The sequence below is a fragment of the Tenrec ecaudatus genome, chromosome X, assembly GCF_050624435.1.
Source record: "Tenrec ecaudatus isolate mTenEca1 chromosome X, mTenEca1.hap1, whole genome shotgun sequence".
NCBI classification, from domain to species: Eukaryota; Metazoa; Chordata; class Mammalia; order Afrosoricida; family Tenrecidae; genus Tenrec; species Tenrec ecaudatus.
In genome coordinates this window covers 134899089-134923930 of record NC_134548.1, presented here as the reverse complement: position 1 = coordinate 134923930, position 24842 = coordinate 134899089, and the positions used below count along the sequence as shown (strand labels likewise).

At 37.0% G+C, this 24842-nt stretch overlaps 1 pseudogene; it reads left to right on the top strand.

Annotated features, from left to right (window-relative positions):
• The first annotated feature begins 271 nt into the window (after window positions 1-271).
• The window catches only part of LOC142434732 (small ribosomal subunit protein eS17 pseudogene), a 29277-nt pseudogene continuing 4706 nt past the window's right edge, over window positions 272-24842 (top strand).

The following is a 24842-nucleotide window of genomic DNA, read 5'->3' as shown; positions in this document are numbered from 1 at the left end:
GAAATGCCTAAATAAAGAGACCTAAAAAATGAAATTTGAGAATGTAACATCTAACCCACATCTTCATTAAATGTCATAATCTTATCTTTGTTGATTCAGTGGATTATGACTTAGAACATCTCAAAAAAATGAAGCGGTAGTATATAGAGCCAGGATCATAGAGGAAGACAATGTATGCACTTTTCAGCATAGCAGATTAATATTAAAATTATGTAAGCCTTACATTACACATGAGAGAAAGATAAAAAAATATATATTCCAAAAAACTAAGATGTGGTAAGTAGAAGTTAAAAATAGTTCCCAGACCTTTGTCTTCTGTGTTATTCTCATAATTATGTTAGATTACATGGCAAAAAAATAAGATGCAGATGGAAAGGACTATGTGCAAGGACTGGGTTCAGTTGAGCATGAGCCCACAAGAAAATGGGGACAACAGCCCTGTGACCTCAAGGAACTGAATTTTGCCAAAAATCTGAATGACTTAAGAAAGGTATTTTTTCCCAAATTTCCAGAAAAGAGCCCAATCTGACCAACAAATTTTTATGTTTAGTCCTGTGAGAACCAGAACAAAGAACCTAGATTTCTATTCTATGAAAGACTGACCTAAAGAATAAATGTTGGTTCAACCCACAGTAGGTGATAATTTGGCAAACATTAACAGAAAATTAATACAGCAGGTTATCATTAGATTGTTGTTGTTCCTAGGTGCCATCAGTTGGTTCCAACTCATAGTGACAACAGAATAAAACACTACACAGTTCCCCTCCACCTTCAGTAATATTACTGTGTTTTAGCCCATTGTTGAAGCCACTGACCCTCCACTTTGCCAAGTATGATGTCTCTAGGGAATGGTGTCTTCTGCTAACATGTAGAGTATACTAGAGAAGGTCTCACCATCCTTGATTCCAAAGAGCATACTGGCTAAATTTCTACCAAGACAGATTTGTTTGTTCCTTTGGCAATCCATGTTACTTGCAATATTCTGAATCAATATCATAATTCAAATGCATTAATTCTTCTCCAGTTTTCCAATCATTTTCCCTATTTTGCATAGAAAATACCATGGTTTGGGTAAGGTATAATTCGAAGTGACATTTTTGCTTCTTAACACTTTAAAGAGGACGTTTGCAATACATCGTTTGATTTCTTGACTGTTGCTTCCATGGATACTTCCAAGTAAAATTAAATCTTTGACAACCTTGATATTTGTAATTAACATGATGTTGCTTATTAGTACAGTTGTGAGGAATTTACATTGAGTTGTAATCTATACTGAAGTTTTTGATCTCCAACAGTAAGTACTTCAAGTCCTCCTCACTTTCAGCAAGCAAGATTGTGTCATCTGCATATTTGGGTTTGTTAAAAAGTCTTCCTACAAACTATAGTTCAGTTTCTTGGATTATTTGCTTCGAGTATTGATTTTATTTGTTGAAATAGTTATCCATATTCTGTCAATTTCTGGAGGTTTATGTTTGCCAATGCTCTCAGTGTAGCTTGGCTTCTCCTTTCAATATCATAAATTTTTCATCACATGCTACCTACTGAAAGAGTTGAATACTGACCAGTTCTTTCTGGTACAGTGACTCTGTGTATCCATTCCATTTTCTTTTGATACTTCATGCCTTATTCAGTATTTTGCTGCTAGAATCCTTCAATATTGCAAGTTGAGTTTTAAATTTTCATTCAGTTCTTTAAGCTTGATAAATACTAAATATATTCTTATTTTTTGCTTTTTTAACTCTATGTCCTTGCACATTTTATTATAATACTGTACTCTTGAACTTCTTCTTTACCTGCCCTTTGGTATCTTCTGCTCAGCTTTTATGTCATAATTTTCCCCTTTGATCTTTCCACTCTACATTTTAGAGCAAGATTTAGAGCCACAGCTGAATCCATTCTGCTGCTTTTTACTTCCTTCTTTTTTGAATTACCATTTTCTGTCTTCATCTGTGATGTCCATATAGTCATCTTACAGCTCTTGGCCATGTTACTTTTCAATATGAAAATTCTATCCTTGAGAGGGTTTGCAAAATCAGGTGTGATATATTCAAGGTGGGACTATAGCTCTCCGGGAACTGTTTTAAATTTCCTCTCCAGCTTGAACTTGCATGAATCATTTGTGGCCTGTTCTGCCATTGACCCCTTGCCTTGTGCTGCTTGATGATATTGAGCTTTTCCTTTTCTCTTTATCAAATATCTTCCCTCGGATCTCTCACTCAGGACCATTAACTCAAAACCAACTCATAGTGATCCTACAGGACAGGATAGAATGGCCCCTATGAGTTTCCAAGGCCATTCTGTGTAGTGAGAGCCATGTCACTGTTTGAAAACAAACATTTACCATAAATACATAGTTGGGCTTGCAGACTTCTATTATGCAGTTTCCAGAGTCATGGTTATTACCAAGGCCATATTTTCTAACTACTGATATGCCTTTGTTGTTTCCAAATCATTCCAGTCACAAGTAATTATTAAGGTTGTATGTTTCATAAATTTCAGTATGAAGAAGTTGATTTAACATCTTTAATTTTGTTGCATTTGGTATTACTGTTTGTTGTGTAACTTCATTAGCCAGAGCTTTTAAATGAATAAGGCAATGGCTAATGAATGAGGGCTACCAGGGTACAATTTGTAAAGAACAAAGATGAAGGGGAAAGTCAGGGACAGGGCAAGATATTTGGATGTTTAATAAGCCATTTACATTGTTGAATACAAAAACTATAAGCTGAAATGTAAGGCTCCGCTTAATTCACAACAAAAAGCTTAAAAGAAGAAAGATGAGAGACATATCAGCCATGGTTAGTGTGACTCTACTACTTCCTGCTCTTAAACAGGGAGATTGGTCTGGCTGCTTAAGTCTCACTTGAATATTACTTATCATTTTAATTTCTCACAAAAACTTCCTGTGTCCTCTCCTCGACAGACATAGGCAAGGGAACACATTGAATTACTCCCCAAAGGGGAATATATTTACAAGTCATATTTAACTTGCTGTGGCTAGTGTTTTAATCTGCAGTACTGATTCTGAGGAGGAAAACCATAGTTAAGCTTGTAAAGGAGAGCACTGGAGAGAGGCAGCGACAAAGGAACAACTCCTCCAACATGACACCATGTGGATAGCCATCCATTGCATTTATTCCAGTCTTGTCCTTTTGGAAAAGTCAAAGAAACCCATTTCCCCTGGCTGGCATCACTAAATCACATCGAGCTTATAAAATCAAATAGAAAGAAAAACACAGAGAGCTAGAGTGAGACATTCAAACAAGCTAAGCTGATTCAAACAGGTTCCCTGGTCACAGACCCAACTGCAGTTATAAATGGGTCACTGTAGCCTCCAGCTGTATCTTTTGTTATATAAACTTCCTGGAAAAGATGATTAAGCCATATTTAAGATAAGCATTTGCTTTTCTATAGTAAATTTAGCACTGTTTTTTAAAATGCTTTGGAATTGAATTGTGCAGGTGCTAAAATTCTGATTGCCTGTTTTTCCTGACATTCATCTTAGAATTTCTGAAAGAATACATTATCTTTGACTCCTCATGTAAAATATAATGATGACTATGATAGCGGGAATGGAAGATAAAAAATAAAAAAATAAAATGAAGGCCTTTTGGAAGTCAAAACACAGGTTAGTCATATTTGAAGATCATTTTTCATATGAATCCACTTTTGGATGTGATGAATTTGAAAACAAAAATAGGTACTCTGTCTATAGTAAGAGAAATAGAAAGCAGGCATATCCACTTTTGTGAAATGCCACAAATCTCGTCTTTCAATCGAAGATGGGGATTTGGTGTTATCTGCAGCTATGAAACTTCAATGTTTTAGGGGAACAAATGAAAAGTTTCTGGGTTCAGAAGACTGTCTAAGAATGTTTGAGTTTAGTCTCATATTTTTCTTTGAACATTGAAAATATTACACAGCCTGCAAAATTAGTATATGTGCATAAGTTTGAAAGACTCGGGCTTAATTAACCTATGATCTAAGACCAATAAAAAGTAAGTACTCAAAAGTATTTGTGTCTTCATAATCCTCATGGTTCTACAGCTAATCGATAGAATATTAACATTGATGATTTTGTTCACTTTACTTTGGTTTGATATAGTAGTTCTGTCATTGTTTGGGCCATTAAAATATCTGTCCAGATGCCTTCTTTTATTATACATTCAAGTTACCTGAGCTGTTAGGAAAACAGACCGAATCTCAAAAAGATCAGACTTTGACCAAGCGGAGTCTTGAGGTAAGAAAATACTACTATTTATTAAAATTATGTTATATACTTATGACCTGTTTACATGAAGCTGCACCAGGGAATGAGGAATAGAACAGAAACTTCTCATTCTTGAGGCTCGAGGCGAGGATCAAACTCCTACTAGAATCCATCTGGATAAAAACACGTTTCCTCACTCTGTAGCATAGCATGGCAATGAAGAGAGTTATGATTCAACGCACCCTGGAGAAGATGCCATTTTCCTAAATGTTGGGTTGGCTGTCAGACCCAAGCACCATCCTCAATGAGTTTAAAATCTTGTTAGAGAGGTAAAAACAAAAAAGTTTAAAAATAGAGACTATAAACCTCTATAATATCCAAATGCCACAATATATGGACAGTACATTAGAATGGAATGGAAGGACAAACATCATGAGTCGTAACATTTCAAGATAGAGACAAAGTATGAGCAGAGTCACAGAAGACAATTCCACTTAGTATTTATGAAAGGGGAAACATACAGGTAGTTGGTGCTAGAACCAATTCAACAGTGTGAGCATCTCTAGAAGTATTTTGCCTTTTTTTGAGGTCTGTTAGGGGCCACAATAGATCCAAGCATCATGTTCTTTGAAGAGAATGGTCAAAACAAGAAGAAATACAAGGGAACAAACACCTGGATTTTGTTAAAACTAAAAAATTCCCAGTACCAAAAGATGATTCACTGTATGTGCAAGCTTGCTGAAAACACTGGGGAGGAAAATCTATTCCAAAATTTCTGAGCAGACTGTTCAGATTGAATTAGCCAGACTTTCCAGTGTTAAGGGAATTGAATTGCCATAAGTAACTTAGACCTGTTATTTATTTCCTGGGTTGGGCACATTTAAGCAAACAAAACCTATTAGGAAGGAAAAATAAATAAACGGTTTTGGGATAAGTCAACAGTGTTTGTTACATTTTCAAAATTGAATATGGTGTTGAACATGTAATAACCGGCACATGCTTTGCAACCAAATTAAGTATCTTTTATTTACTCTGTCTCTCTGTCTTCATCTCTTGCTTGCTTACAGAGAGAGAGATAGATAGAGAGAGAGAGAGAGAGAGAGAGAGAATATCACAAAAATGCGACTTTTAAACAGATGGACAACTTGAATTTAAATTAGACACTAAGAGATTTGGGAAACAGTAGTATGCTTTTCACTTGGTCCTTTCGCATATGCCTTTATATCTGAGATATTACTCACATTTTATGAAATCACCAAAATTAAAATCCTCTCTCATTCACAAATTTCTACTGGAGGTCCTTTGAAATGCATGGTATTGAGTGGTGAAAATAACTTCTAATCAATCATGAATCAAATGAAGACAGATGAACTTATTTCTCCTGTCCATAGAAGCCCGGTCTCAAATTTTACCCAACAAATATTAGGTCACTGGTTAAGATGACATTGTGACTTAAATATTTTTACTATAAGAAAGCTATGTGACTTAGGTTTACTTCAGATATCAAGCTACAAAAGGAGTAACATTAAATTGTATTTTTGAGCTATCTAGCTATTAATCTGGCTAAGAATGATTTCATCTTCCTGAAGAGCTAAGTCCCCAGAAGCTTAGAGTTTAAATGCTCAGACAGGATAAGTGCAGATAAACAGCCAGAATCGACACAGGGAGGCTTAAAGAAATGCTTTTCTTGAGTCAGGAAGCTGATGAAGGGTGAAAAACTATAGTGCACATTACATTATAATGTTTTATTCATGAATAGTTCTCAGCCCATACCCCTGAGACACTCTATTTTCTATACCATAACCTCATTTACTCAATGTGTAAATGTAAATTCCTGTAACATTCCCACTTTTTTAACTGCTGGGTATATTTTTATGACAATGCAATGGGATGCTTTCCTCTTTAAGTTAGGGAAACTTCACCATTCCAAATGCTTTCTGTACTAACTTGCAAGGCAGACTTGTCTGTGAGTACTGATACCTGTATTTAACACATTTTTAAACCTACAGAGTCAGATTTTTCCTTTGGTCGTTTAATTGCAGATCCTTAAGAAAAGTATCTGTTCTTCTCAGGATAAGAAGTTGATATTTACTTCATAAAATTTTAAAGTTAGAAGCAACTTTATACTAGTTCAATCCACTCATTTTTCAAGAAAGGGATAGAAAAACAGAAAACAAAGAAATGTCCTAAGGCCATGAGAGGTTAAGTAACTTAACTACTATTACAAAGGTAGTGGCAGAATCAGAGACTACAAACCGACATGCATATAATTTTAAAGTCCATATTTTCCCCCTTGTCAACAGTAAATCATATCTCTCTTGTTGTGTACATTGGCATCACATGACTATAACATCTTGCCTTCCCAACTCACTGCCATTGTGTTAAGTCTGACTCATAGTGATACAATAAGCCAGGGTAAAACTGCCCTTGTGGGTATTCAAGAGTGTCACTGTTTATGGGAGTAGAAAGTCTAATCTTTTTTTTTTCAATTTTCCAAGGAGCAGCTGGTGGTTTAGAACTGCTAATCTTGTGATGAGCAGCCCAATGCATAATCCAAATCTCTACATTTGGGCCCTTAGCCAACTCCCCCGAAGCAGACATAACTCTTAATATAATAATGATGACTATGGACAGTGGAACAGGTTGGACCTTGATCAAATTTTACTCTGCAACATACTTATGACAAATAAAACAAATTGCTGATAAGCAATACAGAGGAGAAAACAATGGGACTGACAGTTCTGGGAGGACACAGGAGAGGGGGAGGTGGGGAACGGAAGGGGTGTCAACCAACTCAGGGCCAATGGAGCAACAAGTGATCTAAAATCCATAGAAAGGAGGGCATAGCATGCCTGGTGGAGCTTGATCAAAGGCAATGTAGCCAATAGTAACTACTGAAACCTGAATGAACCTGAACATGATAGTGGGACAAGAGCAAAGTAAAGGGAAGTACAGGAAATAACTAGGAGGCAAAGAACATTTATAAATGTCTAAATACAGGAATGTACATATGTAAATACATTTATATAAAATGATATGGAAATAGATTTATATACCTATAGTTATATGTTCAGCATTAAGGTAGCAGATGGACATCGGGCCTTGTCTCAAGTATTCCCTAATGCAAGCAATTTTGTCCTAATAACCTGGCATTCTGTGATGCTCACCTTCCCAATATGATCGCTGAAGAAAAAATGAGTGCTTAAGTAAATGTGGTGAAGAAAGCTGATGATGCCCCGCTATCAAAATATATAACATCTGAGGTCTTGAAGATAAACAAGCAGTCATCTAGCTGAGAAACAATAAAGCCCATATAGAAGAAGCACACCAGCCTGTGGGATCATGAGGTGTCGATGGGATTAGGTATCAGGCATCAAAGACCCATAACAAAAAATCACATCAATGTGAATGCAGGGGGGCACGGAGGGGAGACCCAAAGCCCATCTGTAAACAATTGGACATCCTCTTACAGAAGAGTCACAAGTAAGAGATGAGCCAGTCAGGGTACAGTATAGCACCAATGAAACATACAACTTTCCTTTAGTATTTTAATGTTTTTTCCACCCCTCCACTATCATGATCCCAATTCTACCTTACAAATACGTCTAGACCAGAGCATTCACACTGGTACAGATAAGAGCTTGACACACAGGGAATACAGGATAGATAAACTCCTCAGAAACAATACTGAGAGTAGGGGAAGGGGAAGGTGGTAGGGAGAAAGTGTGAACTGATCACAATGATTTGCATATAACCCCCTCTCAGGGGGATGGACACAGAAAAGTGGGTGAAGGGATATAGCGGTCACCGTAAGACATGAAAAGAATAGTAATAAATTATCAAGAGTTTATGAGGAAGGGAGGAAGGGGGCTGGGGGGGAAATGAGCTGATACCAATGGCTCAAGTAAAAAAATATTTTGAAAATGATGATGGCCACATATGTGTAAAGGTGCTTGACAAAACAGATATGTATAGATTGTGATAATAGCTTTAAAAGTTCCCAATAAAATTATTTAAAAACAAATAACTAAAAACAAATCAAGCAAATTGCTTAACTTTTGTGGGCTACACTTTCCTTATCTGCAAAAGAGAAATAAAATTTTCTTCACGTGATTATTGGAAGAAATAAATCTATGCTGAACATTTGGAATCAAGAAAACTTATAATAGACATTATCTCATTAAATTTTCAATCTTGGTTTCTGCAGCAACTAGTACCAAACAACAGAATCAGTAAACCAATGAGTGAGGTCTAGAATTAGTTTTGCTCACATGAGAAAGGAAAACAAGTAATTCAGGCAAATTATGTTTCTGTTCTCTTAATTTTAAAAAATTCCATATTGATTTTTTCACTTCCTTTATATCTCAATCTTTTAAAAAATTTTGTAAAGAAAATGAGTGCTCTACATTTCTGTGAAGAAGAAAGTACCATAAAGTAGGTAGCAGGCAAAGAACATATGGGTAGTAACACTTGGGGTTCCCTAGGGATGTGAGTCTTTATTGATGTTTAAAACATCTGTGCAAGATGTGGTATGGATTAAAAAAGAAATATTACATATGAAATTATTCTCCAGGATTTTTAACTCATACCAAGAAGACTATAATTGCATATATGTTAGTACTGGAGATATATCTGTATATAGATAGATATAGATATGGATTTTTTTCTAGTGAAATAATTTGACTTAGTGACTGATTTACACTGTTATTTCAACTCTGAGGAGATTAAGAATATGCCTGCTGGAACCAGCAGGAAAGGCTTAATTAATGAGCTATAGTTTGAGCTAGGTGTTGAAAGGTGGGTAGAACTTGGAGAGGCAGCAAGTAGGAGGGAGCACATTTCAAGGAGGGGAAACAGCATAAGTAACATCGTGGATTAAAAAAATTTAGTATACATTGACAGCAATGAGGAAATGGGTGTGAGAAAAGTAGGATGAGGATAAATTATTAATGGAGTTGAAGGCTTCCCAGAGACTTTACCTAGAAAGAGGTGAAGAGAGTCTAATCTAATTCAAATCACGAGGGCAGGAAGGGAGACAAGGATAGAGGGCAGAGATGTCCTACTTAATATTATAATAGTTGGCCAAAACTCTTTCCGTATGTAATTTTGGAACTGTAGAATAGACAAAAAAGTAGCAATCAGGGTTAAAAAGATTAGTTGTACAGACTGAGCAAGTCATATTTCAGTGCTACATTTTCCCAAATTTAAAATGTTGCTCAAAATTTATAGTGAATGAGAATCAGAGAAAATTGACCTTTAAAAATTCTTCTTGAGAAAGTGGTGCAGCCTGAAGGGAGATGTAGTCCCTCAAATAGAGTATCTCATTGACATCCTAGGTATGGCTCTTCAGGATGCATTCAAAGGAGGCAGATAAGGGTGTATTTATGTGGTGGGCCATGTAGGAATTAACTATGAGGATTCATGGTTGATACTGTCAGTTGTCATCTCTACTTTTTCCAGGCTAGATATCAGAATTGATAGAGTCATTGTTCCTGGACATAAGAGGAGTTGATATGGACTCTAAAAATCTACTGAGGCAAGATCTCCAGAGGTTTATTATAGATTGGTCACTTGATGGATTAGTTTCCTACTTTAGGAGTAAAAATTAATTAAAATAAACAGCATTAATAAGTTTTTGTCTATCAGTGAAACACCAATTATCAAGAAGGTCTCATAACACATCTTGGGGAGGAAACACTGATATCAGAGTACAATCATCAATCTTCTAATTAGCCAGGAGTAATAAATTTACCTACAAAGACCAGTGGGTCATGGATGAAAGTATATAAGACCCTTGTGGAAAAGTTAGGGACCTCATTTCCTTATAAAGTTAGTTACTATGTCAGTGCTTGGACTATGGTATTCCGGATTCAGTACCTGCTCCCCACTCTGATGTCTGCTACAGAAAGAGCTACTGTAATATCTCGGCTCTTTTGACCAGAAACCAGCATAGTTTTCACTGTCCCGCTACTGCCAATGAGAGCAGTAGCACTCCGTAACACTTGCTGATGACTTACCATGTGCCAGTCACTTTGTGAAGTTCTCCATAAATATGAAATTTTATCTACACACAAACTCTATCAAGTAGATACTGACATTCATTTTCAAATACAGTGGAAAGCTGAAACCTGGAGAAGGTAAGACCTTGGCTAGGGTTAAACATCTAGTGAATGTCCAAGCATGTACGAGAACCCAGGTAGTCTGATTTAATTTTAACAGCTATAAGAATTGGCAGTTTAAAAGAGTTCTGGACTGTACAGTATTTCAAAGCTTCTAGAAGAGAGTGAAATTCAAAATTCAACATTTGGGCTGCTAACTGAGTGGTTGGTGGTTTGAAGCCACCAGCCTCTCTGCAGGAGAAAGATGAGACAGCATTAGCAAAGACTTGGAAACCCAATGGAAATTGTTCTGTAGGGTTGATGTGATTGAGAAATGACTCAAAGACAATTTTGAATTCAAAGAGAGTATCTTGGGTATATGTTTTGACTTACCTCTATGAATATCTACAAGGGCTCACATTATACTGGTTAAATATAAGGGCAAAACTCAGAAATGGACTTGTGAATAAGCAAGGATCTGGTAGAGCATGGGGAAGACTATTATTTTTCTTCTTGCCCAGAAGGATGTTGTCTCAACAACAATGGGTAAATGGAGGTTGTTCAGAACAAGTGCACACAACATTTTCCCCCTTAAGGCTAATGTAGTATTGACTGGTTGCGTCAAATCCATCATTTGGTGAGTCGATAACATTGATCTGTGTTTGGGTGCAACACATTATGCTATGTAATGTGAAATTATTTTAAGACAGCAGTAATAGGATTTGCTGTCCTTGGATTGCTAATAAAAAGCAAGAGTTGGGGATAACACATAGGTAGAAGACATTAGACACAAAAGGATATGAACATGTGACAAAAAACAATCAGATATAAGGCATAGATTATCAACCCTGGTTTTATGTCATAATCACCATGGCTCTGGCCATCAACCTACCTACCAACAAGAGGCCTGTTTGAGTTTGAGCCAAAGTTCTCAGGAGAAGGTCTGTGGTACTTACACTGATCACTTCACCTGATGAATTTCTAAATGAGAGGATATCATATATGACTGGGTACCATATTAATGTGTTAAGATATTAACATATACAAAAATCCAAGATTGTACTGAGATCTACTGAATTGAAAAATCAGGGCCTGAAAATCTGTATTCTTTAGACATGTAGACAAGCATAATGACAATACAGTTGACTTAATTTACATCAGGAGAATGTTATTGGTGGGGAGGCAAATGAGACTTAAAATTTGAAAATAATTTGACAAATGTTAATTACATTTATTGAGGCCCCACTATGTGCTAGGCATTTTGATAACAACTACTGCCAACAACAACAAAAGCTCATTGTCATGGAGTCCATACTGACTCATAATGACCCCCTGTAGGTTTTTAAGACTCTTGAGAAGAGTAGAGATCCCATTCTTCCTCCCTAAGAGCCTCTAGTGGTTTGGAGCGAAGATTGGTTTCAAACTGCCAATCATGCAAGTAACAGCCCAACATATAACCACTACACCACCAGGGCTCCCTTGCCAGGTGCTTTTAAATTCTAGTAAATCACTTAATTTCCATAATAGCACTTTAGTGTTCAGCCACAGATTTGTACATTGTTTAGAAGAATATATTACATCAAAAATGTAATCCCAAAATATTAACCATGGCTATTTCCAGATAATAGAATATGGGTGATATTCATTTTTTCTTTATTTTACACACATTATTGCTCCCCATTCCTGTAACAACCAAGAGTTTTTATAATAAAAATTACATCAAATCTATAAAAATACTGTACATTTTCCAAATTATATATGATCAGTGCAAATTTGTTTGCACATCATTCTGATTCTCAAACTCATGTTTATTCTATTGCATCATGATGCTGAATAAGTACCAGTAAATCTGTAAAATATTATTTGACTAAAGTGTTCTGAGATTTAAAAATTAGAGATGATCAGGCTAGGTATTGAACAACCCTCTCAAAGTACTGCCAAGGCCTCTGAGTGAGGCTTTTAAAAATTATCTCCAGTTCTACCATTTAATTATTTAAGAAATACTTGTTTAACTTTTATTGTGTTTCAAACATTGTTCTAAGTAGTGTACTTATTTAAACCTCACAATGCGTATGTGCACTTACTATCGACGTCTTTCAGAGAGATTCTACATGAATCAAAATCTTCCTGCCAAAAACCTGAAGAGCTTGAATTCAAACCGAGTCAATCTTGCTCAATCATCGATGCTTTTAATCAGTATACTGTTCTTTCACCATGCATGGTACCTAGTAGATGAGTAAATGTTCTGGGAGACGGGGCTAATGCTAAATCAATCATGTGGGAGAGGAGTTAATGCATTCAGTAAATATCGTCTATAGCTAAACTTAATCTAATTCACTGGAAACATTTTCATACAGAGGAAGACCCCAGGAGAATGAATTCTAGTATATATATTTGGAAGGAGATGAGAAAAATTCAGGAGTATAGGATATGCTTAGTTCCAATATTATACTTCAGTAAGGAGCTCCAATGAACTGGGAAGACATTAGGAAGTCTTGTGACACCATATAGAAGCAAAGACAGTGGATCCCGAAGTTATATATTACTGTTTTTACTTTGGCTCTCTCTAGACTGGTTCAATATACCAGATCCCAAACTCCAAATTACTAATATAAAATGATCACCAACTAAGTGTGCACTCCAAACCTCAGGATATAAACTTTCAAAATCTTGCCAGAAGTCTATAATGTATACAAAGGGCCTCACATCATTTGGAGATTTTGCATTTGTCATATACATGCCACTGTGCTTCCTTAAAAGTAAAGTAATTTAATAACAGAAAGAAGTATCAGCCAATAAAGTGCCTTATCACCATCAACACCATGGGCCACACATGTCAAGAACAGGTTTGCTAGTTTTCTCTTCTCCCCAGCGCTCTTTCCTTACCTGCACTCATTTACCTTACAGATTTTAATATTTTCTTCATGTCTTCTAAATCATGATGGAATGATCAAAGACAAATGCAAACTAGATGGATGGTTAATGATTCAGAAATGGCATCGGAAAGGAGATTAGCTCAAGCTCTAGTTTATTTTTGTATTTGTGTTTTAAGAAAATAGCTACAATTAGGACAAGGGAAACATAATTCAAAGAAAGGATGTAATGCAAAACTGGAAAAGACCTGCTCAGTGTTTTCTTTGTACTAGCAAGCTGAGTTCCTCAAATGAAAGTTGCAACCTCTCTGTGATGATCCACAAAATGTCAGAACCTGAATCCTTTTTTTAAAAAAAAATGGTTTTGCTGGCATATACTTCACATATCATACAATTTAATCATTCATATTACGAAGAGTTGTGCAATCTTCACCACAATCAATTTCAGAGCTTTTTTGTCTCATAATCATTTTGGTTAGCGCCTCATTTCCTCCCAACCTCCCCTATTATATCAGTAGGTAATTAATAAGCCAGTTACTGTCTCTAGATTACCTATCCTGAATTTCATATACAGGAAATCATACAAAAGAGAAATAGGGAGGAAACAAAGAAAAAAACAATGACAAAACAAAACTGAAAACTCTTAATAAAAAAATAGGCATAAAATATTAAAAACTTAAACAACTTTAAAACTGGTCAAAAGGGAGACATTTCAAACTAATTATATCCGCCAGAAATCGATTTCCCCTGCTGTATGTCTGATAGCTAGGCTATTTACATCCCTGAACCTAGAACAGGAGTCCTCAACCTTCCTGATGCCGCGACCCTTTCATACAGTTCCTCATGTTGTGCTGACCCCCAACCATCAAATTATATTCGTTGCTACTTCATCACTGTCATTTTGCCACTGTTTTGAATTGGGAGATCCCTGTGAAAGTGTCATTTGACCCCGAAGGGGATTGCGATCCCCAGGTTGAGAACTGCTGACCTAGGGGAACACAGATCAAATTTTCTTGATCCAACTCCTAGCCACTCAGGATTCATTCACCTTCTACCTCTTCCACTTTTTATCAAAGTTTGGATGAAAGTGCAGAAAGAAAATTAATTTTCATTCAACATTTTATGCATATTTTGTTTAGTCCCATTGGTTTTATTCCCTACAATGTAACAACATTGGTTCCACTTCTATCTAGGATCCCAAGTTCTACTCATCCTTCTTTGCTTTTGGTTTAGGGTAGTGGAGACTTCATCTATTCTTTTACATGGTAACTTGATTTCCATTTGGAAAATTGTCCACATGCCACAGTCTAGGTCAAGTGGTCAATGGAAATCTCCTGTCTACCATTAGCACTCTGAAGAATATTGAGTAAAACAACATTTAAGAAAATGAAAAGATTGATGGAAATATGTGTGATGAGGTCCAGAGTCATATTGTTTTGAGTAGTAGAAGACATGTGACCTTATGCTGGACTCCAAATCTGTGTTACAGAGCATATTGTTGATGTTTTTGCTGTTGCCATCTGGTCAGTTTTTACTCCTTGCGATGCTACATGCAGTCAACAAAACACAGCCCTGTCCTGCATCTTCTTCCCAATTATTACATTTGTGCCCATTGTTGCAGTCACTGTTTCAATCCATCTTGTCAAAAACATTCCTCATTTCCACTCCCCTTCCACTTTACCAAGTATGATTTTCTTTTCCAAGTACTAGTTTCTCCCAATAACATGTCCAAATGTAAGATGGAATCTCTCCACCGTTGACTCTAAAAAGCATTCTGGCTGTACTTTTTGCAGGACAAATATGTTTGTTATTTTGGCAGTCCATGGCACTTTCAATATTCTTCTACAGCACCACAATTTAAATACATTGATTCTTTTCTAGTTTTCCTTATACTGTGTCCAAGTTTCACACACACATGAGACAGTTGAAAACACCATGGCTTGGGGCAAGCAGATTTTAGTCCTCAAACTGACTTTTTTACTCTGTAACATATTAAAGGGGTGTTGTGCATTTTCCGTTTGATTGCTGCTTCCATAGCATGGATTGTACTTCCAAACAAGATGTAAATCATTGACAACTTCAATTTTTTCATTTCTCATAATGTTACCTACTCTTACAGTTGTGAGGATTTGGACTGTCTTTTTTTAATCACTTTATTGGGGGCTCATACTACTCTTATCACAATCCATACATACATCCATTGTGTCAATCACATTTATACATTTGTTGCCATAATCATTCTCAAAACATTTGCTTGCTACTTGAGCCCTTGGTATCAGCTCTTCATTTTTCCCCTCCCTACCTGCCGCCCCCTCATGAATCCTTGATAATTTGTTAATTATTATTATTTTGTCATGTCTTAACTGTCTGATAACCCTCTCCACCCACTTTTCTGTTGTCTGTCCTCCAGGGAGGTGGTTATATGTAGATCCTTGTAGTCAGTTCCTCCTTTGTATCCCACCCTCCTGGTATCGCCTCTCTCACCATTGACCCTGAGGGGTTCGTCTGTCCTGGATTCCCTGTGTTTCCAGTTCCTATGTGTACCAATGTACACCCCTTGGTATAGCCGGATGTGTAAAGTAGAATTGGAATCATGATAGTGGGGGTAGGAAGCTTTAAATAACTAGAGGAAATTTGTATGTTTTATTGTTGCTACCCTGCACCCTGACTGGCTTGTCTCTTCCCCGGGTCCCTTCTGTAAGGGGATGCCCAGTTAACTATAGATGGGCTTTGGGTCCCCACTCCACACTTCCCCTCATTCACAATGATATGATTTTTTGGTTCTTTGATGCCTGATACCTCATCCCTTCAACACCTGGTGATCACACAGGCTGGTGTGCTTCTTCCATGAGGGCTTTGTTGCTTCTCAGCTAGATGGCCGCTTGTTTACCTTTAAGCCTTTCAGATCCCAGAGGCTATATCTTTTGAGAGTGGGGCACCATCAGCTTCCTTCGCATTTGCTTATGCACTCGCTATGTCTTAAGAGATCTTGTTGGGAAGGTGAGCATTGTGGAATGCCACTTTAATGTAATAAAGTGTTCTTGAATTGAGGGAGCATTGAGTAGATTTGGGTTTTCTTACATTGAGTTATAATCCATACTTAAGGCTGCAATCCTTTATCTTCATCACCAAGTGCCTCAAACCCTCCTGTCTTTCCGCAAGTAAGTTTGGGTCATTAACATTTCCCACGTTGTTAGTAAGCCTCCCTCCCATCTTCCCATGCCATGTTCTTCTTCATATAATGCAGCTTCTCAGATTTTTCCTTGAGCATAGATTTTAATGAATATGATGAGAAGATAAAATACTGATGTAAACTTTTCCTGATTTTAAACCAAGTGTTTCCTGGTTCTGTTCATGCAATTGCCTCTTTTAGTGTACAGGTTAATCATGACACAATTAAGTGTTCTGGAATTTCCATTCTCCTTAAGGCTATACATAGTTCATTATGATCCATACAGTCAAATGCCTTTGCATAGTCAATGAAACACAAATAAAAGTCTTTCCCATATTCTCTGCTTTCAGCCAATATCAATCTGACATCAGCAATGACCTTCTTCTGAATCTTGCTTGAATCTCTGGCATCTGTCAATGCACTTCTGCAATCATTGTTGAACTACCTTCAGAAAAATTGTATTTGCATGTAATATTCATGACATTAGTCTATAATTTCCACATTCTGTTTTTCCACCTTTCTTTGGAATGGGCACAATATGGATCTTTTCCGGCCAGTTGGCCAAGTAGCTGTCTTCCAAAATTCTCAGAAAAGATGAATGATTGCTTCTAGTGCTTGATCAGCTTGTTAAAATATGTCCATGTCTGGAGCCTTGTTTTTGCCTAATGTGTTCAGTGTAGCTTGGACTTTTACTTTCAGTAGCATTATTTCTTGGTCTTATGCTACTTCTTGATACCGTTGAATGTTTCATTTCTGTTTGTTTTTTGTTGAGTGACTGTGTATTCTTTCCATCCTGTTTTGATCCTTCTGCCATTGTTCAATTATTTTTCCCATAAAATATTTCAATATTGGACCTCTAGACTTAATTTTCTTTTTTAATTCTTTCAACTTGAGATATGCTGAGTGTGTTCTTCCTTTTTCATTTTAACTCTAGGTCTTTGCCCATTACATTACAGTACTTTACTCAAGCTGCCTTTTTAACTTTCTGGTTTAGCTCTTTGACTTCATCATTTTTCCCTTTGCTTTAGCTGCTCTATGATTAAGTGAAAAATTAAGAATCTCTACTAACATCTCCTTTGATCTATTCTTTCTTTCTTGTTTTAAATAGCCTTTTGCTTTCTCGTGTATGATGTTGTTGATGTCATACTATAGTTCATTAGGTTTCTGTCATTAGTGTTCAATGACTCAAATCTATCCTAGAGATGTTCTAAAAATTCCAGTGGGGTGGATTCAAGTTGTATTTCTGACTGTTCCATCTTGGAAAGTGTATAATGATTGTCTTTTGTGTTGTTAAAAGTCCATGTGTATAATGATTGTCTTTTGTGTTGTTAAAAGAAATATTTACTATATAGCAATCATTCTTACTAAATTCTATCACGTGATTTCTAGCATTGTTTCCATCACCAAGACCATACTTTCCAACTACTGTTCCTGCCCCTTTGTTTCAAACTTTTGCATTCTAATAACCAATAATAATTAACACATTTTGATTGCAGGTCTGATTGGTTTATTTTCTGATTATGAATGTCATGTCATTCCGCTTGAATTTATCATTCCTGGAATAGCAAATCATCTGATTTTCTTATTCAAAATGGACAATACCAGTCCATTTTGGCTAACTAATGCCTAGGATATCAATCGTTACGTGTTCCACTTATTTTTGATGAGTTCCGAGTTTTCTTCGATTTGTACTTAGTACTTTACAAATTCTCATTACTAATGCTTTTTTTTTTTTGCAGCTCTTTTCTCTATGTTTGAGTCATACCCCAAAGTGAAATGAATGTTTTGAACCTTTACTCCATCCATGGCATTATGGCCAGCTGGATTTTCAGGCAGCTCTCCTAACTTGAGGGGCTCATTTTATGGCATGAACTCTGATAATGTTCTGGTGCTATTCATGAGATTGTTCAGTATCTGGCAATTTTTCACTGCTATTCATAAGTGACTACCTCCTCAGAATTGGATAGATACCCTATTCCTTCTTCATCATCTGTCTTTAGTCTGGAAGTTCTGCTGAAACCTGCTCGTTTTGGGCTACTCTGCTGGTATTTGAAATACAATACATAGCTTCCAGCATCACAGTAAAACACAATCCACCACAGTATGACAAGACGACAAGTGGTGGCAGGGCATAATACGGACAAGTAATTCCAAGAATGAAACAAAACATATCCAGTGTAATTCAATGACAAACCCACTGCTATTGAGTTAAGTTTGCCTTGAAGTTACCCTATATAGAGTTTATGAGGTTTTGAAAATATGTATGGCAATAGACAGCCTCAATTTCTCCTGAGTAGCATCTGGGGAGCTTGAATCACCAACTTTTCGGTTAGCAATCCAATGCTTACCTTACTGTGTTTAATCATTTGGTGGTGGGATTATGAATGTTTTGAATTTTCATCATTTTAAAAGTAATATATGTGCATTAGAAAATATGCAAAGCCACAGAAAACACTCCACTGTAGTTGTTTAAAAATACTTCAGTCCATTTATTGTCCTGGTCTGGGAAGCCAGACAAGTATTTTCCTTGTGAGAGGGTGGTACACCTCATCTCATGTTGAACAGCCACAAGCAGTCTGAAGATTTCAAGAATAGGTTCCTCTTGGGTTTCAGGAGCACAGCATATGTTGTTGCTCCCACTTAAGATTTTAAATTTATAGCACACAAAATAAAGGTAAATATGAAGTTCAATATAAATAACTAATGTGAAACTGAGATATTTTGAGGCAAATTATGAGAAAACTTCAATAATACCCAGCTTTCTTAATGTAAGCTTGCATCCACTCCCATTGCCAATTCTTTCGCTGATCTGAATCAGAGTTTAGGAATCTTTTTGCTTCCTATTCTTGTCTTCAGTGCCTGTTTCAAGTTGTAAATACTCCAGAAAGTTTTATTCTATTGCTCCCCTGTTCTTGTTTGTCTTATTTCAGTCTAAATTATGTTCTAAATTCTTTACAACCTTTTCTCATGGTACAAGCAGCTACAGAATCCAATTGGTACCTCATTAGCTTTACTTGCAGCTTCTCTTTTGAATAGATCGACAAGACTAGCTTGCATGTTAATGGCATAATTTTCTTTCAGAAAGTTTCATAACCCTTTCTCATAAATTTTAATATTGGCCACTGAAGTATTATAAGGTCATCCTCTCCTTTACTATCTCTTTTGGTCCATATAAAATATCAATACCTGGCTAAGGACTGTATTTCTTTAGATGTTTCATGTCTTTACAAATATATTTCAAGCCTCCTTAAGGAATTATTGGATTGTGTTTTACGCCCTGCAGTCTAATGCCAACTATATTATTGTTGTTAGGTGCTGTCGAGTTGGTTCAGAGACGTCATGTACAACAGAACAAAACACTATCCAAGCCTGCGTTGTCTTTTGAACTGTTGTTATATTAGATCCCATTGTTGTAGCCACTGTGTAAATCCATCTCATTGAGAGTATTTATCTTTTTGGCTGATATCCCCCTCCAGGGACTGACTTCTCCTGATAAAATATCCAAAGTATGTGAGACAAAGTCTCCCCATTCTTGCTTTGAGGGAGAATTATAGCTGTCATTCTTTCTTTGGGATTCTGGTTGTTTATGACATTTTGAACATTCTTCATCAATGCCATAATTCAAAGGTATCTATTCTGTAAAGTAGCAGTAAAATTACAAAATCTCTACTTTCGTGAAATCCATATATGCGGTGGGAAATGCAATAAACAGACCAGCAATCTGATAATTTATCAATGAACAAAGAAGACTGAAGAAGAAGAAATGGACTTGAATTGTGGCAGTGGCAAATAATATTGAAAAGATCATGGACTGTGTGTTAGTCTGGGTAGACTAGAGAAACAAATTCATAGATATTCATATGTGTATAAGAAAGAGCTTTATATTCAAGAGCAACTGAATATTGAGAAAACATCCAAACTCAGTCCAGATCAAGTCCATAAGTCTGATATTAGCTCATATATCTAATACCAACTTATAAAGTCCTCTTTGGACTCAGGAAACACATGAAATGATGCTGAATGTAGGAAAACCATAGGCCAGTGCATGGGAAATCTTGTGTATCCAGTGGTGGTGTAAGTTTTTCAACATCGGCAGGGGTCGTCATATGGCTTCTCCAGTTCAGGGCACTAGCGTTCCATGGAGGGAGCCTAGAGTGTGTCTCCTGCCTCCAAGAAGGAAATTCAAGGGTTCCCAGAATCCTCAGGAAACAGCCAGGCCCATAGATAGGCCTCATTGTCTATACCTTGATTGACAAGCTAGACTCCGCCCCAACACTCTTAATCCTCAAAGTGACACCAGATTGTGTAACTACCACAGACCATCCCTTACCAAATTGACACCTTCATACAACTTTTTAGCCATATACAATTTTCAAACAAACAATAATAAAATCATATCTGGATTTAACAGGATAAAACTAAAATGCATACAATTCAAAAATGTGCAACTCTCATTTAAACATAACATTCTATAAGTGAACAAACAAAAATATCCTATGCCTAACAATTACAGTTAAGTAACACCTACACCTTAATACCATAATCCTATGAATATATTCCCCCACCAATGAAAGTTTGTAATCCAATCACTTCATGCCTTTATCTGCCTCATTTTGGGTATCCAATTTGTATACTGCCCACTTACATCAACCCAGTGCCCTGAGGAGGCACTCATACTTTTTGATCTGAGGAATCTTCATTCCAGTGGAACCTTGTGAGTCTGCATCCATAAGTAAAGTGAAATTAGGACAGGCCATCCATAAAGTCTGCAGCAATATGCGCCATTTCACAGGCTGAAAACTCTTCACTTCATCCTGTCAGGTTCAAGTCAACTCAATGTGGGCTGTCTCACTTAGCCTCTCTTGGTGGCCCATTGGTCGCCTCGCCTTTAGACCATGGGCACTGTCACAAATTCCCAACAAGCCTAGACTGCTTGTGCTAGGTCATGAACTTCAGACCAGTCAACCCACTCTCATCTTCTCTTGTAGGTCCTGTGAACCAGGTCCATGGGTGTCAGTGGCCAGACACATCCCATCTCTTTATTACTGTATTTCTCCCACTTCCACTCAACAAGATGATCCAGGTGGTCACCAGCATGCATTTCATTTCAGCCTGACCAGGCTCCCTTTAATGTTCAGTCCTAGAGAAGAGTTTTCTTCACGGTTCCAGATATTTTCCAGCTTCTGACAAAAACTACTAGTTCAAAATACAAAACTCCAAAGAGTTCCTTGATTTTCTTCAATTTGTCAATCTTGTCCTCTAGGCAAGTCTCTTGGAATGCAAATGTCCTGAGTACTCTAAACCATTGGATGGGGCAAATCTTTTCAGAGCCTTCTTTGCAGGCATGCCTTAAACCCACTTAAAGATCAAATTTTAATGACTCAAGGCAAGTGGGCTTAAAAGCTCTCTATTTTCATACTTCACAATAATCATTTCTCTAAATCCTTATATCAACAATAATAAGCAGAAGAAATCAGTACAAATGATGTAGAATCAGATCTTAAACTCAATTCTTAAAACACTCAAGTTCAATCCTTATCTATCTTATTTTTATCCTTATCTAAACGATTCTATTGATACAAAATGTGGGATGAGGCCTCTGCATCAAACCAGAGCTAGGCTTCTATCAGCCAATTTGACCTTCTGGCAGCTATTTGCCCTAAGCAGCTCTAAGAAATTGAAGGGGTGATTATGTCCTCTGAGCTCAAAATAGACATTAATCACATTCATTTCTGCCATTTCTCATGGGAATAACCAAAGACTACAACCAATGCAAAGAATCAAAATTTTAAATTCCCATGTTCTTTCCAGAAAACAACCTGTAAACTCCACAGACATATCTGACCTCTGGCTAGACATAGAAGAAACACTCCCATGAGGCAGAAGTCAAACAAACATCTATTCTCCATCTTTATGATTTGTTTCTCAAGTACCCCAGTCCCAAGGTACCATAATATATTAGTCTAGGTAGACTAGAGAAACAAAATCATAGACATTCATATGAGTATAAGAAATAGCTTTATATAGAAGAACAATTAATTATTGAGAAAACATCCCAAGCCAGTCCAGAGTAAGTCCATAAATCCAATATTTTCCCATATGTCCCATACCAATCTATAAAGTCCTCTTCAGATGCACAAAACACATGCAATGATGCCAAATGCAGGAAGATAACAGGACAGTGGGAGGGACATCTTGAGGATCCATTGGTGGTGTAAGCATATCAACATTGGCAGGAGGCTCCACATGGCTTCTCCAGCTCAGAATACCAGTGTAGTTCCATGTGTTTTGTCAGCTGCAATATCTCCCAGGGGGTGAGTCTAGAGAGAGAGAGTCTCTCACCTCTAAGGAGAAAATACAGGAGTTCCCAGAATCCTTAGGGGAAAGCCGTTCCCATATAGAGGACTCATTGGCTATATATACTGATTGACAGGCTAGATTCCACCCCTACACTTAATTCTCAAATTGACACCAGATTTATGTAACTACCACAGACTCTCAGAAGAGCAACCAGGCCTGTCTTGGAATAAGTATAGCCAGAATGCTCATTAGAACCAAGGATATTGACATTTAATCACATGTACTTTGGACCAGTGACTGGAAAGGGGCATTATGCTTGGTAATGTAGAAGGCCAGTGAAAAAAAGAAGGAACCCCAACAAGATGGAGTGACATAATGACTAAAACAATGTGCTCAAACAGCAAGAATTGTGAGGATGGTGCTGGACAGAGTGATATTTCATTCTATTTTATGATGTTGCTATGAGTAAGAACTGACCCCCACACACACTTTACAGTAATAGTGCCAATTTGATCACTAACAGATTTCAATCAAGTAATTATTACTATGAACAATATAAATGAAATTATGATAGTAAATAACTTATGAAGTGGTGAACTGCTTTAGATTAGGTTATCATTGAAGGTTTTTTCCAGGTGGTTGTTATTTTAGGTGAGGATTAAATGGTGAAATACTTCTCTTTAGTTATATATAAATCTGAAGAGAGAGTATTCCAGGAAAAGAAACATATAACACAAAGTCTCTGGTGCAATTATCAAGTTTAATGTAGCTAAGAAATATGGAAGGAGAACAGTGATCAACTTGAAGTGATGAAAAAAAGTTAGTGAGGGGTGAATGATGAGGGCCTTTCTTTTGTACATTGTTTGAATTTGAAGTTCATTAAAATTGTAATGGGACAGTGTCTTGTGGGGCAAAATACAAAGGGTGCTCAACAGAACAGCAAGGGGTACAGAGCAACAAAGTCCCTAGGGGATACTAAAAATAGACTTTGGGGTCAGGGCGTGGCACCCCATCAGACTCGACTGGAAAACACACCTAAAGGTCAACAAAGAGACTTTGAACTATTTATAGGCTTTTCTTTTTTTTCTGTCTGGGTTTTTTTGTTATTGTTGTTGTTATTCTTTTGTTTTCTTTTGCTGCTTTGTTTTGTTCTGTCTTGTTTTTTTATGCATATTATTATTTCTGCAGGTCTATCTAGATAAGATAGGCTGGATAAACAATCTAGAGGAGAAAACAACATGACCAAAAGTTCTGGGGGACATAGGAGATGGGAAGGCGGGGGAAACGAAATGGGCAGTAACAAGCCCAAGGACAAGGGAACAAGTAGTGATCCAAAATCTATAACAAGGAGGGTGTAGGAGGCCTGGTAGGGCTTGATCAAGGACAATGTAGTGGAGAGGAATTACTGAAACCCAAATGAAGGCTGAACAATGATAGTGGGATAAGAACAAAGAAAAAGGAAATAGAGGAAAGAACTAGGAGGCAAAGGGCACTTATAGAAGTCTTAATAAAGGCACATATATATATGTAAATATATTTATATATGATGAAGGGGAAATAGATATATGTACATATGTTTGTAGGTTTGGTGTTAAGGTAGCACATGGACATTGGGCCTTGACTCAAGTACTCCCTTAATGCAAGAGCACTTGGTTCTATTAACCTGGCATGCCATGATGCTCACCTTCCTGACACAATCAATGAAGACAAAGTGGGTGCATAAGCAAATGTGTTGAAGAAAGCTGATGGTGCCTCGCTATCAAAAGATATAGAGTCTGAGGTCTGAAAGACTTGAAGATAAACATGTGGCCATCTAGCTGAGAAGCAACAAAGACCTCATGGAAGAAACACACCAGCCTGTGTGATAATGAGGTATCGACAGGATCAGGTATCAGGCATCAAAGAACAAAAAAGTCATTTCATTGTGAATGAGGGGGAGTGCAGAGTGGACACCCAAAGCCTATCTGTAGGCAACTGGATATTCCCTTACAGAAGGGGCACGGTGAGGAGATGAGCCAGTCAGAGTGCAGTATATCATTGATGAAACTTACAACTTTCCTCTAGTTCTTTAATACTTCCTCTCCCCACTATCATGATCCCAACTCTAGCTTATAAATCCAGGTAGACCAGAGGATGTACACTGGTACAGATAAGAAGTGGAAACACAGGGAATCCAGGACAGATAAAGC